The sequence below is a fragment of the Triticum urartu genome, chromosome 6 (assembly GCF_003073215.2).
Source record: "Triticum urartu cultivar G1812 chromosome 6, Tu2.1, whole genome shotgun sequence".
In the NCBI taxonomy this organism is placed as follows: Eukaryota; Viridiplantae; Streptophyta; class Magnoliopsida; order Poales; family Poaceae; genus Triticum; species Triticum urartu.
Window position 1 is genome coordinate 112,649,006 of NC_053027.1, and position 17,784 is coordinate 112,666,789.

The following is a 17,784-nucleotide window of genomic DNA, read 5'->3' on the forward strand; positions in this document are numbered from 1 at the left end:
GACTAGGCATAACCTGGCCGACCGGTTCGCTCCTCGTCCTCACCACCTCATTCTCCCCCGACTCACTCTTCTCCTCTGCTCTCCACTGCTCTTCTTCTTCTCGCACTCCGGCGACGCCACGACCATGCCGTCGTGGCCCAACAGCAACGAGACCTCTGACGATGATGACGAGTACATGAGCGAGTTCAGTAGCATGAATATGGAGTATTTTGTAAGTCAGCTCAATCTCTCCTCTCCTCTCCTCTGCTAGGGTTAGGGTTTGAAGAAGGATAGGGATTTCTCCATTTAAGTTCATGTATGCGAGTTGTAGCTGACATATATGTGTTTCCTGCTGCAGCAAACTCCAGATACTGTGATAGATCCAAGCTTTTCTGGGCTTGTGACTGAATCTAACCGTAGGTGCATCCTGCACAGGGAGAGGGCTGGCAAATTTGTGGCATTTGAAGGCACTGACACTGGCAGGAGATTCATAGGATGTGCAACTGAGGTAATGAACCAAGTTGTCATGGCTGTGATTGATTTTTTTTGTGCTTTTCTGAATAATGATGCTGCTTTTCTCATTTTTGATTAATTATAAGAACATTGCTATGTCTAAATTATGTACTTGTAGCAAATAGCAACAAAGAGCAATGGAAACATAGCACTGATTTATAATTTGTAGCATAGAGTTAGCTAGTGTATTGTAGCTACATATATGAGTACTGTTTATGATTTGTTATTGTGAATATGTTTGTTAATGAAGAATAAAGCTCACTTTAAATTTAACTGGATTTTCAGGATGGTGTGAACTGTGGTGTTTTAGAGTGGGTAGATGCCCCTTGGCCTGTGATTTTGCAAAGGTGCTTAACCAAGCTCTGGGATATGTATCATGAGAAGAACCTTGGTAGAGTGCAAGACAAAGAGGCTCATGAGATAGAGGTTGAGAAACTGAAGAAGGAGCTGGATTCTCTTGGCAATCAGTACAGTCAGCTTGTGGATGATGTATCCAAGCTGTTTGATTACCAGGATGGGCAGAAATCCCATGACATGGATTATACAAGCCAGGCAATCAATGAACTTAAGGAGAAGAAGCATCAGCTTGAGGAGCGGGCAAAGATTGAGATTCAAATGGAGAAGCTTAAGCTCAAGAAAGAACAAAGGTGCATCCTGTAGAGTCAAGATGATATCATTCAAAACACCAGGAAAGCCATGAAGGAGATACAAGTTGAGAGAGACCTCCTTAAAGAAGAGAAGAAGAAGCTGGAGCATATCATTGCTGAGCTCTTGAAGGCAGGTCATGGGTGCAAAGAAAAGCTAGACAAGATCAAAGAAGTTGTCATGGAGGAGTGAAGTGGTAGCTAGGGTTGGTAAGTGAATATGAGGCCTATATATATATAACTGGTCTAGTACTAGAATCTGATGCAGATATGCATCTTAGTATTAATATGAACTCCCTATGAACTGCCTATGGTTTCAGATCATTTTGGTTGTGTTGTTGGGTGCTGTAATGCCCCTGATCTGTAATGCTCTAAGATAATCCTATTTGTAATGCCACCTGAACCATATTATCAGGATGTTGTTATATCTCCATATGCAATTTGTTGCTGCTAGGTAGTTGTTGCTAATACTTAAACTTGAATCTAGTAACACCAAACAACACTGAAACTGAAAATGAAAATGAAAATGAAAATGAAAATGAAACTGAAACTTGCATTACATAGGAGGTAGCATAGATAACACAAATTGTCCGAGGATGCAACACACATAGCATTACATAGATAGATAGCATCAAATAGTTTGAGGATAACTGAAACTAGCCAACACTGAATAAGACTGATGAAACTGAATGTGAAACTTAATAGTTTCACATTCAATTTCAGTTAGGCGCTTGCCCTGCTAAGCGGCCTAAGCGTCGTACCTCCTGCTTCACTTCGGTAGGATGATTTGCCAGCATATGCACCTCCTGTTCTTCTTCATCTTTGTCTTCATCGATGAAGATGATGGGAGGAGGGCGGCGGCGAGCCTGCAGTGCTGGTGGTGCGATGATCTGGAGGTCGTCGTCTTCGTCTTGGTGCTTGTTTGCGTTTGCTTCAGCCGTAGATTGTGCTGGGGCGACGTAGTTGTTGGAAATATGCCCTAGAGGCAATAATAAAAGCATTATTATTATATTTCCTTGTTCATGATAATTGTCTTTATTCATGCTATAATTGTGTTATCCGGAAATCGTAATACATGTGTGAATAATAGACACCAACATGTCCCTAGTAAGCCTCTAGTTGACTAGCTCGTTGATCAACAGATAGTCATGGTTTCCGGAATATGGACATTGGATGTCATTGATAACGAGATCACATCATTAGGAGAATGATGTGATGGACAAGACCCAATCCTAAACATAGCACAAGATCGTATAGTTCATTTGCTAGAGTTCTCCAATGTCAAGTATCATTTCCTTAGACCATGAGATCGTGTAACTCCCGGATACCGTAGGAGTGCTTTGGGTTACCAAACGTCACAACGTAACTGGGTGACTATAAAGGTATACTACGGGTATCTCCGAAAGTGTCTGTTGGGTTGACACGGATCAAGACTGGGATTTGTCACTCCGTATGACGGAGAGGTATCACTGGGCCCACTCGGTAATGCATCATCATAATGAGCTCAAAGTGACCAAGTGTCTGGTCACGGGATCATGTATTATGGTACGAGTAAAGTGACTTGCCGGTAACGAGATTGAACGAGGTATTGGGATACCGACGATCGAATCTCGGGCAAGTAACATACCGATTGACAAAGGGAATTGTATACGGGGTTGCTTGAATCCTCGACATCGTGGTTCATCCGATGAGATCATCGAGGAACATGTGGGAGCCAACATGGGTATCCAGATCCCGCTGTTGGTTATTGACCGGAGAGCGATCTCGGTCATGTCTACATGTCTCCCGAATCCGTAGGGTCTACACACTTAAGGTTCGGTGACGCTAGGGTTGTAGGGATATGTATATGCAGTAACCCGAATGTTGTTCGGAGTCCCGTATGAGATCCCGGACGTCACGAGGAGTTCCGGAATGGTCCGGAGGTAAAGAATTATATATAGGAAGTGCTATTTCGGGCATCGGGACAAGTTTCGGGGTCACCGGTATTGTACTGGGACCACCGGAAGGGTCCCGGGGGTCCACCGGGCGGGGACACCTGTCTCGGGGGGCCACATGGGCTGTAGGGGGTGCGCCTTGGCCTACATGGGCCAAGGGCACCAGCCCCAAGAGGCCCATGCGCCTAGGGTTTAAAGGAGGAAGAGTCCTAGGAGGGGAAGGCACCTCCTAGGTGCCTTGGGGAGGAGGGATTCCCCCCCTTGGCCGCACCACCCTAGGAGATTAGATCTCCTAGGGCCGGCGCCCCCCCCCTTGGCCCTCCTATATATAGTGGGGGAGATGGAGGACTTCTCATCTCTTGCCTTTAGTGCCTCCCTCTCCCTCTCCAACACCTTCTCCTCCTCCTCCATAGTGCTTGGCGAAACCCTGCCGGAGTACTGCAGCTCCATCACCACCACGCCGTCGTGCTGCTGGAGCCATCTTCCTCAACCTCTCCTTTCCCCTTGCTGGATCAAGAAGAAGGAGACGTTACGCTGACCGTACGTGTGTTGAACGCGGAGGTGCCGTCCGTTCGGTGCTAGGATCTCCGGTGATTTGGATCACGTCGAGTACGCCTTCCTCATCCCCGTTCCTTGAACGCTTCCGCTCGTGATCTACAAGGTACGTAGATGCATCCAATCACTCGTTGCTAGATGAACTCATAGATGGATCTTGGTGAAACCGTAGGAAAATTTTTGTTTTCTGCAACGTTCCCCAACAGTGGCATCATGAGCTAGGTCTATGCGTAGTTCTCTTGCACGAGTAGAACACAATTTGTTGTGGGCGTTGATGTTGTCAACTTTCTTGCCGCTACTAGTCTTATCTTGCTTCAACAATATTGTGGGATGAAGCGGTCCGGACCAACCTTACACGTACGCTTATGTGAGACCGGTTCCACCGACTAACATGCACAAGTTGCATAAGGTGGCTGGCGGGTGTCTGTCTCTCCTACTTTAGTTGGAGCGGATTCGATGAAAAGGGTCCTTATGAAGGGTAAATAGAAGTTGACAAATCACGTTGTGGCTTTCACGTAGGTAAGAAAACGTTCTTGCTAGAACCCTACTTCAGCCACGTAAAACTTGCAACAACAATTAGAGGACGTCTAACTTGTTTTTGCAGCAAGTGCTTTGTGATATGATATGACCAAAGTTGTGATGAATGATGAGTGATATATATGTGATGTATGAGATGTTCATGCTATTGTAATAAGAATCACGACTTGCATGTCGATGAGTATGACAACCGGCAGGAGCCATAGGAGTTGTCTTTATTTTTGTATGACCTGTGTGTCATTGAGAAACGCCATGTAAATTACTTTACTTTATTGCTAAACGCGTTAGCCATAGTAGTAGAAGTAATAGCTGGCGAGCAACTTCGTGGAGACACAATGATGGAGATCATGGTGTCATGCCGGTGATAAGATGATCATGGAGCCCCAAGATGGAGATCAAAGGAGCTATGTGATATTGGCCATATCATGTCACCATTATTATTATTTGATTGCATGTGATGTTTATCATGTTTTGTGCATCTTGTTTACTTAGAACGACGGTAGTAAATAAGATGATCCCTCATAATAATTTCAAGAGAGTGTTTCCCCTAACTGTGCACCGTTACGACAGTTCGTTGTTTCAAAGCACCAAGTGATGATCGGGTGTTTGATTCAAACGTTCACATACAACGGGTGTAAAACAGATTTACACATGCAAACACTTAGGTTGACTTGACGAGCCTAGCATGTACAGACATGGCCTCGGAACACAGAAGACCGAAAGGTCGAGCATGAGTCGTATAGAAGATACGATCAACATGAAGATGTTCACCGACGTTGACTAGTCCGTCTCACGTGATGATCGGACATGGCCTAGTTGACTCGGATCATGTTATACCTAGATGACTAGAAGAGGGATGTCTATCTAAGTGGGAGTTCATTGAATAATTTGATTAGATGAAATTAATTATCATGAACTTAGTCTAAAATATTTACAATATGTCTTGTAGATCAAATGGACAACGTAGTCCTCAACTTCAACGCGTTCCTAGAGAAAACCAAGCTGAAAGACGATGGCAGCAACTATACGGACTGGGTCCGGAACCTGAGGATCATCCTCATAGCTGCCAAGAAAGATTATGTGTTACAAGCACCGCTGGGTGACGCACCTGTTCTCCCTGCAGAACAAAACGTTATGAACGCTTGGCAGGCACGTACCGATGACTACTCCCTCGTTCAGTGCGGCATACTTTACAACTTAGAGCCGGGGCTCCAAAAGCGTTTTGAGAGACACAGAGCATATGAGATGTTCGAAGAGCTGAAAATGGTTTTCCAAGCTCATGCCCGGGTCGAGAGATATGAAGTCTCCGACAAATTCTTTAGCTGTAAGATGGAGGAAAATAGTTCTGTCAATGAGCATATACTCACTATGTCTGGGTTACATAACCGCTTGACTCAGCTGGGAGTTAATCTCCCGGGTGACGCGGTCATTGACAGAATCCTTTAGTCGCTTCCACCGAACTACAAGAGCTTTGTGATGAACTTCAATATGCAGGGGATGGAAAAGACCATTCTTGAAGTATTTGCTATGCTGAAATCAGCAGAGGTAGAAGTCAAGAAGGAACATCAAGTGTTGATGGTCAATAAAACCACTAAATTCAAGAAGGGCAAGGGTAAAAAGAACTTCAAGAAGGACGGCAAGGGAGTTTCCGCGCCCGGCAAGCAAGCTGCCGGGAAGAAGCCAAAGAATGGACCCAAGCCCGAGACTGAGTGCTTTTATTGCAAGGAAAGTGGTCACTGGAAGCGGAACTGCCCCAAATATTTAGCGGACAAGAAGGCCAGCAAAACGAAAGGTATATGTGATATACATGTAATTGATGGGTACCTTACCAGTACCCGAAGTAGCTCCTGGGTATTTGATACCGGTGCAGTTGCTCACATTTGTAACTCAAAGCAGGGGCTGCAGAATAAGCGGAGACTGACAAAGGACGAGGTGACGATGCGTGTCGGGAATGGTTCCAAGGTCAATGTGATCGCCGTCGGCACACTACCTCTACATCTACCTTTGGGATTAGTTTTAAACCTTAATAATTGTTATTTAGTGCCAGCTTTGAGCATGAACATTGTATCGGGATCTCGTTTAATTCGAGATGGCTACTCATTTAAATCCGAGAATAATGGTTGTTCTATTTATATGAGAGATATGTTTTATGGTGATGCTCCGATGGTGAATGGTTTATTCTTAATGAATCTCGAGCGTAATGCTACACATGTTCATAGTGTGAATACCAAAAGATGTAAGGTTGATAATGATAGTCCCACATACTTGTGGCACTGCCGCCTTGGTCACATAGGTGTCAAACGCATGAAGAAGCTCCATGCAGATGGACTTTTAGAGTCTCTTGATTATGAATCATTTGACACGTGCGAACCATGCCTCATGGGTAAAATGACCAAGACTCCGTTCTCAGGAACAATGGAGCGAGCAACCAACTTATTGGAAATCATACATACTGATGTGTGCGGTCCAATGAGTGTTTAGGCTTGCGGTGGCTATCATTATGTTCTCACCCTCATTGATGACTTGAGTAGATATGGGTATATCTACTTAATGAAACACAAGTCTGAGACCTTTGAAAAGTTCAAGGAATTTCAGAGTGAGGTTGAAAATCAACGTGACAGAAAAATCAAGTTTCTACGATCAGATCGTGGAGGAGAATACTTGAGTCACAAATTTGGCACACACTTAAGAAAATGTGGAATAGTTTCACAACTCACGCCGCCTGGAACACCTCAGCGTAATGGTGTGTCCGAACGTCGTAATCGCACTCTATTAGATATGGTGCGTTCTATGATGTCTCTTGCCGATTTACCGCTATCTTTTTGGGGCTATGCTTTAGAGACTGCCGCATTCACTTTAAATAGGGCTCTGTCGAAATCCGTTGAGACGACACCGTATGAATTATGGTTTGGGAAGAAACATAAGCTGTCGTTTCTAAAAGTTTGGGGATGCAATGCTTATGTCAGGAAAATTCAACCTGAAAAGCTCGAACCCAAGTCGGAAAAATGCGTCTTCATAGGATACCCTAAAGAAACTATTGGGTATACTTTCTACCTCAGATCCGAAGGCAAGATCTTTGTTGCCAAGAATGGGTCCTTTCTAGAGAAAGAGTTTCTCTCGAAAGAAGTAAGTGGGAGGAAAGTGGAACTTGATGAAGTATTACCTCTTGAACCGGAAAATGGTGCAACTCAAGAAAATATTCCTGAGGTGCCTGCACCGACTAGAGAGGAAGTTAATGATGATGATCAAGATACTTCTGATCAAGCTCCTACTGAAATTCGTAGGTCCACAAGGACACGTTCCGCACCAGAGTGGTACGGCAACCCTGTCTTGGAAATCATGTTGTTAGACAACGGTGAACCTTCGAACTATGAAGAAGCGATGGCGGGCCCGGATTCCGACAAATGGCTAGAAGCCATGAAATCCGAGATAGGATCCATGTATGAAAACGAAGTATGGACTTTGACTGACTTGCCCGTTGAGCGGCGAGCCATAGAAAATAAATGGATCTTTAAGAAGAAGACAGACGCGGATGGTAATGTGACCATCTATAAAGCTCGGCTTGTCGCTAAGGGTTATCGACAAGTTCAAGGGGTTGACTACGATGAGACTTTCTCACCGGTAGCGAAGCTGAAGTCCGTCCGAATCATGTTAGCAATTGCCGCATTCTATGATTATGAGATATGGCAAATGGACGTCAAAACGCATTCCTTAATGGTTTCCTTAAGGAAGAATTGTATATGATGCAGCCAGAGGTTTTGTCCGATCCTAAAGAATGCTGACAAGGTGTGCAAAGCTCCAACGGCTCGATTATGGGCTGGTGCAAGATCTCGGAGTGAAACATTCTCTTTGATGAAGATGATCAAAGCATTTGGGTTTATGCAGACTAGTGGAGAAGCCTGCGTTTACAAGGAAAGTGAGTGGGAGCTCTGTAGCATTTCTCATATTATATGTCGATGACATACTTTGATGGGAAATGATATAGAACTCTTGGACAGCATTAAGGCCTACTTGAATAAGAGTTTTTCAATGAAGGACCTTGGAGAAGCTGCTTATATATTAGGCATCAAGATCTATAGAGATAGATCAAGACGCCTCATAGGTCTTTCACAAAGCACATACCTTGATAAGATATTGAAGAAGTTCAATATGGATCAGTCTAAGAAGGGGTTCTTGCCTGTGTTGCAAGGTGTGAAATTGAGCTCAGCTCAATGTCCAACCACGACAGAAGATATAGAAGAGATGAGTGTCATCCCCTATGCCTCAGCCATAGGTTCTATTATGTATGCCATGCTGTGTACCAGACCTGATGTAAACCTTGCCGTAAGTTTGGTAGGAAGGTACCAAAGTAATCCCGGCAAGGAATACTGGACAGCGGTATATCCTGAAGTACCTGAAAAGGACAAAGGAAATGTTTCTCGTTTATGGAGGTGACGAAGAGCTCGTCGTAAAGGGTTACGTCGACGCTAGCTTCGACACAGATCTGGATGACTCTAAGTCACAAACCGGATACGTGTATATCTTGAATGGTGGGGCAGTAAGCTGGTGCAGTTGCAAGCAGAGCGTCGTGGCAGGATCTACATGTGAAGCGGAGTACATGGCAGCCTCGGAGGCAGCGCATGAAGCAATTTGAGTGAAGGAGTTCATCACCGACCTAGGAGTCATACCCAATGCGTCGGGGCCGATCAAGCTCTTCTGTGACAACACTGGAGCTATTGCTCTTGCCAAGGAGCCCAGATTTCACAAGAAGACAAGGCACATCAAGCGTCGCTTCAAATCCATTCGTGAAAATGTTCAAGATGGAGACATAGATATTTGTGAAGTGCACACGGACCTGAATGTAGCAGATCCGTTGACTAAACCTCTCCCTAGAGCAAAACATGATCAACACCAGAATTCCATGGGTGTTCGATTCATCACAATGTAACTAGATTATTGACTCTAGTGCAAGTGGGAGACTGTTGGAAATATGCCCTAGAGGCAATAATAAAAAGCATTATTATTATATTTCCTTGTTCATGATAATTGTCTTTATTCATGCTATAATTGTATTATGCGGAAATCGTAATACATGTGTGAATAATAGACACCAACATGTCCCTAGTAAGCCTTTAGTTGACTAGCTCGTTGATCAACAGATAGTCATGGTTTCCTGACTATGGACATTGGATGTCATTGATAACGAGATCACATCATTAGGAGAATGATGTGATGGACAAGACCCAATCCTAAACATAGCACAAGATCGTGTAGTTCGTTTGCTAGAGTTTTCCAATGTCAAGTATCTTTTCCTTAGACCATGAGATCGTGTAACTCCCGGATACCGTAGGAGTGCTTTGGGTATACCAAACGTCACAACGTAACTGGGTGACTATAAAGGTATACTACGGGTATCTCCGAAAGTGTCTGTTGGGTTGACACGGATCAAGACTGGGATTTGTCACTCCGTATGACGGAGAGGTATCACTGGGCCCACTCGGTAATGCATCATCATAATGAGCTCAAAGTGACCAAGTGTCTGGTCACGGGATCATGTATTATGGTACGAGTAAAGTGACTTGCCGGTAACGAGATTGAACGAGGTATTGGGATACCGACGATCGAATCTCGGGCAAGTAACATACCGATTGACAAAGGGAATTGTATACGGGGTTGCTTGAATCCTCGACATCGTGGTTCATCCGATGAGATCATCGAGGAACATGTGGGAGCCAACATGGGTATCCAGATCCCGCTATTGGTTATTGACCGGAGAGCGATCTCGGTCATGTCTACATGTCTCCCGAACCCGTAGGGTCTACACACTTAAGGTTCGGTGACGCTAGGTGTAACGCCCCAGATACGACTTTCCCAATTTGTACTCCAACTCTTGCCGTTTCCGGCGTTAAGTTATATTTATTTCTCGGGTTCGGGTCTTTGTCTCCGTGTGTTGTTTTCATTTTCATGCATCTCATATCATGTCATCATGTGCATTGCATTTGCATACGAGTTCATCTCATGCATCCGAGCATTTTCCTCGTTGTCCGTTTTGCATTCCAGCGCTTTGTTCTCATCCGGAGGTCATTTCTAGCTTTCTTTCGTGTGTGGGGATTAAACATTTCCGGATTGGACCGAGACTTGTCATGCGGCCTTGGGTTACTACCGGTAGACCGCCTGTCAAGTTTCGTATCATTTGGACTTCGTTTGATACTCCAACTGTTAACCGAGGGACCGAAAAGGCCTCGTGTGTGTTGCAGCCCAACACCCCTCAAATTTGGCCCAAAAACCCACCAAACTCTGCTCCATGTCCTAGAGCGTTCGATCACGATCGCGTGGCCGAAAACCGCACCTCATTTGGACTCTCCTAGCTTCACTTATGCCTATAAATAGCCCCCCTCCAAATTCGGATCTTCTCCCCCGTCCAAACCCTAGTTTTTTTTAAAAAAAACATCTCCACGACCGACGAACACGTCCGCCCCCGGCCGGACGCGTCCGCCGCCGCCCGCCTCCGCCAGCCACGACGCGCCACGTGGTAGGACCACATCGCCGCCGCCTCCCACCGACGCGGGCCAGCAGGCCCAGCGCCGGCCCGCTCCCGCGCCCGATCGGGCCACCCGTCGCCGCCTGGCTCCCGAGCCACCCGCCGCCGCCCTCTTCGTGGCCGGTCGCCGGAGCAGCGCCGGCCGCCGTAGAGCTCGCCCGCGACCGCCCGCCGGCAAGCCCGGCCCCGCCTCCGCCGCGGGTTCGCCGCCCCGTGTCCCCGGTGGCCGCCGCCGCCAGATCCGGCCCGGATCCGGCCGGGTCCGGCTCTCCCTCTCCTCCCCGCCGGATTTTGCGACCTCGTCGGAGCAAGTCAACCCTCGCCGGAGCTCCTCGGTTCGCGTGCCGATCCAGATCTGGGACGAACCCTAGGTCAAATTCTTCTAAGTCCCTAAAATTTTTAGTCCAAGTTGCTATGTTCGAGGCCCCGTAACTTTGCATCCGTAGCTCCGATTTGGGCATATGATATATCAAAATTGTCGCCTCGACGAGTACATCATTTCATTCCATTGCGTCATTTTCATTTGAGCTCATCTTGATGCCCAAAATGCTGTTAGAATGAGGCTTCGTGAGTTAATTGTCAGATCTGCTAGTTCATCTTAGACTTTTGTCATTTTTTGCCATGATTATTGTGTGCATGCTATGCCTGTGAGTCCTTCATATGTTTTGTTAAGAATTTTGTCTTCTTTCCAGATGTGCAACCCATGCATTTTTAGGATGTGTGTGCTGACTTGTGCAAGCTTGCAAAGAGAGGCACCCGGAAAATCTGTTTTCAGGGACTTAGTTGTTTCCACTAAGTCTGGGATATTTTAGTTCATGATGCCATATGTCCAGCTTGTTTCCTAGTGATCCGTGCCTCTTTTGAGGAGGATCAGTAAAGGAGTTTTGTTAATAATGTAATGCTATATCCATCCATGTCTTTGTTTGCAATTATGGATCACCCTAGCTTGAGTCAATCGAGCTCTACTTTTGCTTCGTGGTGAATCTGGGCAGATCGTCAACTCGTTTGCGATTTTGCCGGCGTAGTTGTAGTTGATCCGTGTATGCTATGCCATTGTTCTTGCCATGTCTATCTTGTATTTTGTGCATTATTAATGGGTGTATGCTTGCCTTGCTGTGAATTGCACCATGGTGAGTGCATCGAGCTCGTTTACATGCCTTCGTGAGTTATATTTCAGCATGTCTCAGTTTTCACTAAGTCTGAAAACTGATTGTGTTTTAGCTATATTCGTGTGCCCGTTACTATATTTTGTGAACCCTTTTGGCCCCAGGTCACTTTGGGTCTTTTGTTAAGCTTGCTGAGTAGCCCCATGCCATGTTCTTACTTGTCATGTTCAGGTCATGTATCATGTTGTTTTGCTGCTCCGAAGAGGGCTTCGTGATCTGAAATTTCAGACTAGTGTTAATTTCACTAAGTCTGGAATCTGTTTTGCATTTGCGTTTTTGCCATGCTTGTTTGAACCTCTTAATGGATGAATTGGCCGTGGCTCAGTGCTAGTCTTTTGTTAAGCATCTTGTGGGCATCCCTTCCATGTTTTTTGTTGTCATGTTTGGAGGCTGTAGCATGTTCATTTCGTTGCGTTTAGATGCCTACTTGCTGTAAATCGCAGACCGGTGTCATATCTTAAAACGCTTGCCATTTCCGAACCGTAACTCCGATTCCAATGATCTTTATATCGTTTTCAAGCGATTTCATCCCCTCTATCCAGTGGCACCCTTGTAATTCCAAGTTGAGGCCAGGTTCATGCATTTCCTGTCATATCTTGCATTTTGCATCCCGCATCGCATCCCGCATAGCATATCATCATTTCATCTTGTTGCTTGGTCTTGCACGTGGTTGATTGTATTCTTGTTGCTTGTTTGTCTTGTTGGGTAGAGCCGGGAGACAAGTTCGCTACCGAGGAGCCCGTTGAGTTTGCTTGTGAGGATCCAGTCAACTCTGACAACTGTGCAGGCAAGATGATCATACCCTCGAAATCACTACTATCTTTGCTATGCTAGTTTGCTCGCTCTTGCTATGCCAATGCTACGATACCTACCATTTGCTTGTCAGCCTCCCAATTGCCATGTTGAGCCTCTAACCCACCATGACCTAGCAAACCGTTGATTGGCTATGTTACCACTTTGCTCAGCCCCTCTTATAGCGTTGCTAGTTGCAGGTGAAGTTTGGAGGCCGTTCCTTGTTGGATCATCATTTATTTTTCTTGTTGGGGATATCATTATATTGCTATGTTATCTTAATGCATCTATATATTTGGTAAAGGGTGGAAGGCTCGGCCTCTCGCCTAGTGTTTTGTTCCACTCTTGCCGCCCTAGTTTCTGTCATATCGGTGTTATGTTCCCGGATTTTGCGTTCCTTACGCAGTTGGGTTATAATGGGAACCCCTTGATAGTTCGCCTTGATTAAAGCTTTTCCAGCAATGCCCAACCTTGGTTTTACCATTTGCCACCTAGCCTTTTCTTTCCCTTGGGTTCTGCAGACTCAAGGGTCATCTTATTTTAACCCCCCCGGGCCAGCGCTCCTCTGAGTGTTGGTCCAAACCGTCAGCCGCCGGTGGCTACCAGGGGCAACTCTGGGCTGGCCTACCGGAAGTTTGGACAATCTGAGTGTGCCCTGAGAAAGAGATATGTGCAGCTCCTATCGGGATTTGTCGGCACATTCGGGCGGTGTTGCTGGTCTTGTTTTTAACCTGTCGAAGTGTCTTGAGTTACCGAGATACCGAGTCTGATCGGAACGTCTTGGGAGGAGGTCTATTCCTTCGTTGACCGTGAGAGCTTGTCATGGGCTAAGTTGGGACTCCCCTGCAGGGATTGAACTTTCGAAAGCCGTGCCCGCGGTTATGGGCAGATGGGAATTTGTTAATGTCCGGTTGTAGATAACTTAAACCTTAATTATTTAAAATGAATCAACTGAGTGTGTTACCGTGATGGCCTCTTCTCGGCGGAGTCCGGGAAGTGGACACGGTGTTGGAGTAATGCTTGCGCAGGTTGTTCCTCTAGATTCTCGCTCGCGCCTTGCCTCCTCTTCTCGCTCTCTTTCGCGGATAAGTTAGCCACCACATATGCTAGTCGCTTGCTGCAGCTCCACATATATTTGCCTTATCCATTCCTATAAGCTTAAATAGTTTTGATCACGAGGGTGCGAGATTGCTGAGTCCCTGTGGCTCACAGATACTATAATTCCAGATGCAGGTCCAGGTGATTCCACTCCAGGTGATGAGTACGAGCTCAAGTGGGAGTTCAACGAGGATTCTCAGCGTTATTATGTTTCCTTTCCCGATGATCAGTAGTGGTGCCTAGTTGGGGTTTGATTCAGGGCCTTGTCGCATGTTGGGTTTTCTTCTATTTTGGCGCCATAGTCAGGCCATGAGTGATTGCTTGATGGATGTTATTTATGTACTCTGATGTGACGTGGCGAGTGTAAGCCAACTATGCTATCTCCCCCTTTTATTATGTACTACATGGGATGTTGTAATGATTGCCTGACTTGCAACATTGCTTTCAATGCGGTTATGTCTCTAAGTCGTGCCTCGACACGTGGGAGCTATAGCCGCATCGAGGGCGTTACACTAGGGTTGTAGGGATATGTATATGCAGTAACCCGAATGTTGTTCGGAATCCCGGATGAGATCCCGGACGTCACGAGGAGTTCCGGAATGGTTCGGAGGTAAAGAATTATATATAGGAAGTGCTATTTCGGGCATCGGGACAAGTTTCGGGGTCACCGGTATTGTACCGGGACCACCGGAAGGGTCCCGGGGGTCCACCGGGTGGGGCCACCTGTCCCGGGGGGCCACATGGGCTGTAGGGGGTGCGCCTTGGCCTACATGGGCCAAGGGCACCAGCCCCAAGAGGCCCATGCGCCTAGGGTTTCAAGGAGGAAGAGTCCTAGGAGGGGAAGGCACCTCCTAGGTGCCTTGGGGAGGAGGGATTCCTCCCCTTGGTCGCACCACCCTAGGAGATTAGATCTCCTGGGGTCGGCTCCCCCCCCTTGGCCCTCCTATATATAGTGGGGGAGATGGAGGACTTCTCATCTCTTGCCTTTGGTGCCTCCCTCTCCCTCTCCAACACCTCCTCCTCCTCCATAGTGCTTGGCGAAGCCCTGCCGGAGTACTGCAGCTCCATCACCACCACGCCGTCGTGCTGCTGCTGGAGCCATCTTCCTCAACCTCTCCTTTCCCCTTGCTGGATCAAGAAGAAGGAGACGTTACGCTGACCGTACGTGTGTTGAACGCGGAGGTGCCGTCCGTTCGGTGCTAGGATCTCCGGTGATTTGGATCACGTCGAGTACGCCTTCCTCATCCCCGTTCCTTGAACGCTTCCGCTCGCGATCTACAAGGTACGTAGATGCATCCAATCACTCGTTGCTAGATGAACTCATAGATGGATCTTGGTGAAACCGTAGGAAATTTTTTGTTTTCTGCAACGTTCCCCAACAATTGTAACAACTTTTTAAAACTTCACCAAGTTCAATTGCTAAAACTTGATAGAAAATCACCAAGTTTCAAAAACTAAAACTTAAAAACATGCAGGGGGTCAAACGAGTTTGCAGAGCACAAAGTAATGGTGAGGCCGGGCACGACCTAGCAGGTACATGCCCATGTGAATTTCTATTTTTTGGGACAATATCACTGCTGAAACACAATTTACTCATTTGAAACTGTCACCGGTGAGGAAAGACCCCCCACCTGAATACATTTCAAAAGTATTTTGTTACAAACTAGACAAGGCGATAAGTAAAATAGTCCCGCCACAACCGGCGTGAACTTTGTCCTCCACCTTCTTAAGGTGGTGAGACCACATCGTGAGATCCGCAGTGATACCCTTGATAACATCATGAGGTGAGACATCTAAATTCCTAAAGGTTTTTTGCATTATGAGCCTCCCAAAATTTCCAAATGATAAGAAGAAGAATAAAAGGCCACACCGAGTTAGGGAGACCCGAGCGCCCATGAGAGATCAAAAGATCTGCACAGGGGGTTGAGCATGGGTGGAGATCAGTGGCATCCCAAATGGCACAAGCTGCCGTATAGTGGAAAAAGGTGTGCTCGGTCTTCGGGCGTGGCTGCGTATCGGGGGCAGGCGGCAGAGTCGATGATGGACTTGCGGTGCAGGTTTGCCCAGGTGTTGAGCCGGTCAAGGTAGAAGAGCCAGCCGAACACCCTCACTCGGCTAGGGACATGTGAGTACCATATATGAGCAAGAGTAGGGTCGCCAGCTGAGAAGCCATCGCGTTGTAGGTGCCCTTGGTTGTGAAGGTGGCACCATTAAGCAGGGACCTGGCATCGAGGGCACCTGACATACTGAGATCCTGCAACAATAATCTCAAGGAAGCAAGTTCATTGAAAGTAGTCAAGGTTAGCTGAAAGTGCTAGTAATCGACTAGAGGGGGTGGTGAATAGGCGATTTTTATGAAAATCTTCAAAACATGGAAGTTTCAAAGACAAACGATAGAAATAAACCTATTGCCATGCAGCGGAAGGTAGACTACACTAGGCAAACCATAGTCAAGTATTCAATGGAGTGAAAGTACAATGACTAATAGCAGCTAGGCAGTAAAGATCAGGTAGGAAGATATTGTGAAGCCAATCAGAACAAGCAGTCACTCAGTGAAGACAAAAGATAAAGCAATCATACAATGACTTCACAAGGACCAACTGTAAATAAAGAGATGGGAAGGATAGAACCAGTGAGCTTGGTGAAGACAAAGATTTGGTAGACCAGTTCCAACTGCTGTGACAGTTGTACGTCTGGTTAGGGCGGCTAGGTATTTAAACCTGAGGACACACAGTCCCGGACACCCAGTCCTGAACACGCAGCTCAGGACACTCAGTCCTCACCGTATTCCCCTTGAGCTAAGATCACACAGACCTCGCCCAATCACTCTGGTAAGTCTTCAAGGTAGACTTCCAAACCTTCACAGACTTCGTTCACCGGCGATCCACAATGACTCTTGGATGCTCAGAACGCGACGCCTAACCGGCTGGAGGATTCATAGTCCTCAAGTGTAATAAGTCTTCAGATCACACAGACAGGAAGACTTAAGTGATGCCTAACACTCTTTGGCTCTGGGTGTTTAGGGCTTTATCCTCGCAAGGAATTCTCTCTCAAAGGCTTCGAGGTGGGTTGCTCTCAAACGACAAAAGCCGTACTCTAACTCTGAGCAGCCAAGCGTTTATGGTTGTAGGGGGTGGGATATTTATAGCCACTGGGCAACCCGACCTGGTTTGTCCGAAATGACCCTTGGTCACTAAGGAACTGACACGTGTTCCAACAGTCAAATTTCAAACACACACGGCAACTTTACTTGGACTACAAGCAAAGCTGACTTATCCAACTTTGGACAAGATTTGCTCTCATAGTCTTCACTCGAAGACATAGGATTTTGGTTAAGCATCACTTCAGTCATTCTGACTGGTTCTCTTGGACCCCACTTAACAGTACGGTGGTTCCTATGACTCAACAAAGAAAAACACAGAACGACGAAACTGCTAAGTCTTCGCGCTCTATAGTCTTCACGCGATATCTTCTCTTATCATAGTCTTCAATGTGAATGTCTTCACATACCACCTCTGACTTCAATGTCTTCATACATTTTTAGGGGTCATCTCTGGTAGGAAAACCGAATCAATGAGGGACTTCTACCTGTGTTATCCTGCAATTCTCACAAACACATTAGTCCCTCAACTAGGTTTGTCGTCAATACTCCAAAACCAACTAGGGGTGGCACTAGATGCACTTACATTAGCCGGTTACGCAAGCTCAGATCAATCACATCCACCATTATAGTGGCCACAAGAGCATTAGGCTTCGTATGGTGTGTAAACAGAGCAGGGAAAGCAATGCATAGAGGTTCGGGGAGAACCCAATTATCTAACCAGAAGAAGGTGGATGAGCCGTCCCCAAGGTCACACACAAGATCTTACGAAGAGAATTAAGGTGTATAAAAGTAGAACGACCAAGTAAAGAGGCATTTTTGCCTAACCCTATATGCATTGGAGAATGGTTGAGGATCCAATCCTTCCAAGGAAAAAGAGGGGAATGCAAGAATTTGAATGTAAATTTCAACATAAGGCAAAAGTTTTGTGCTCGCAAGTTTTTGA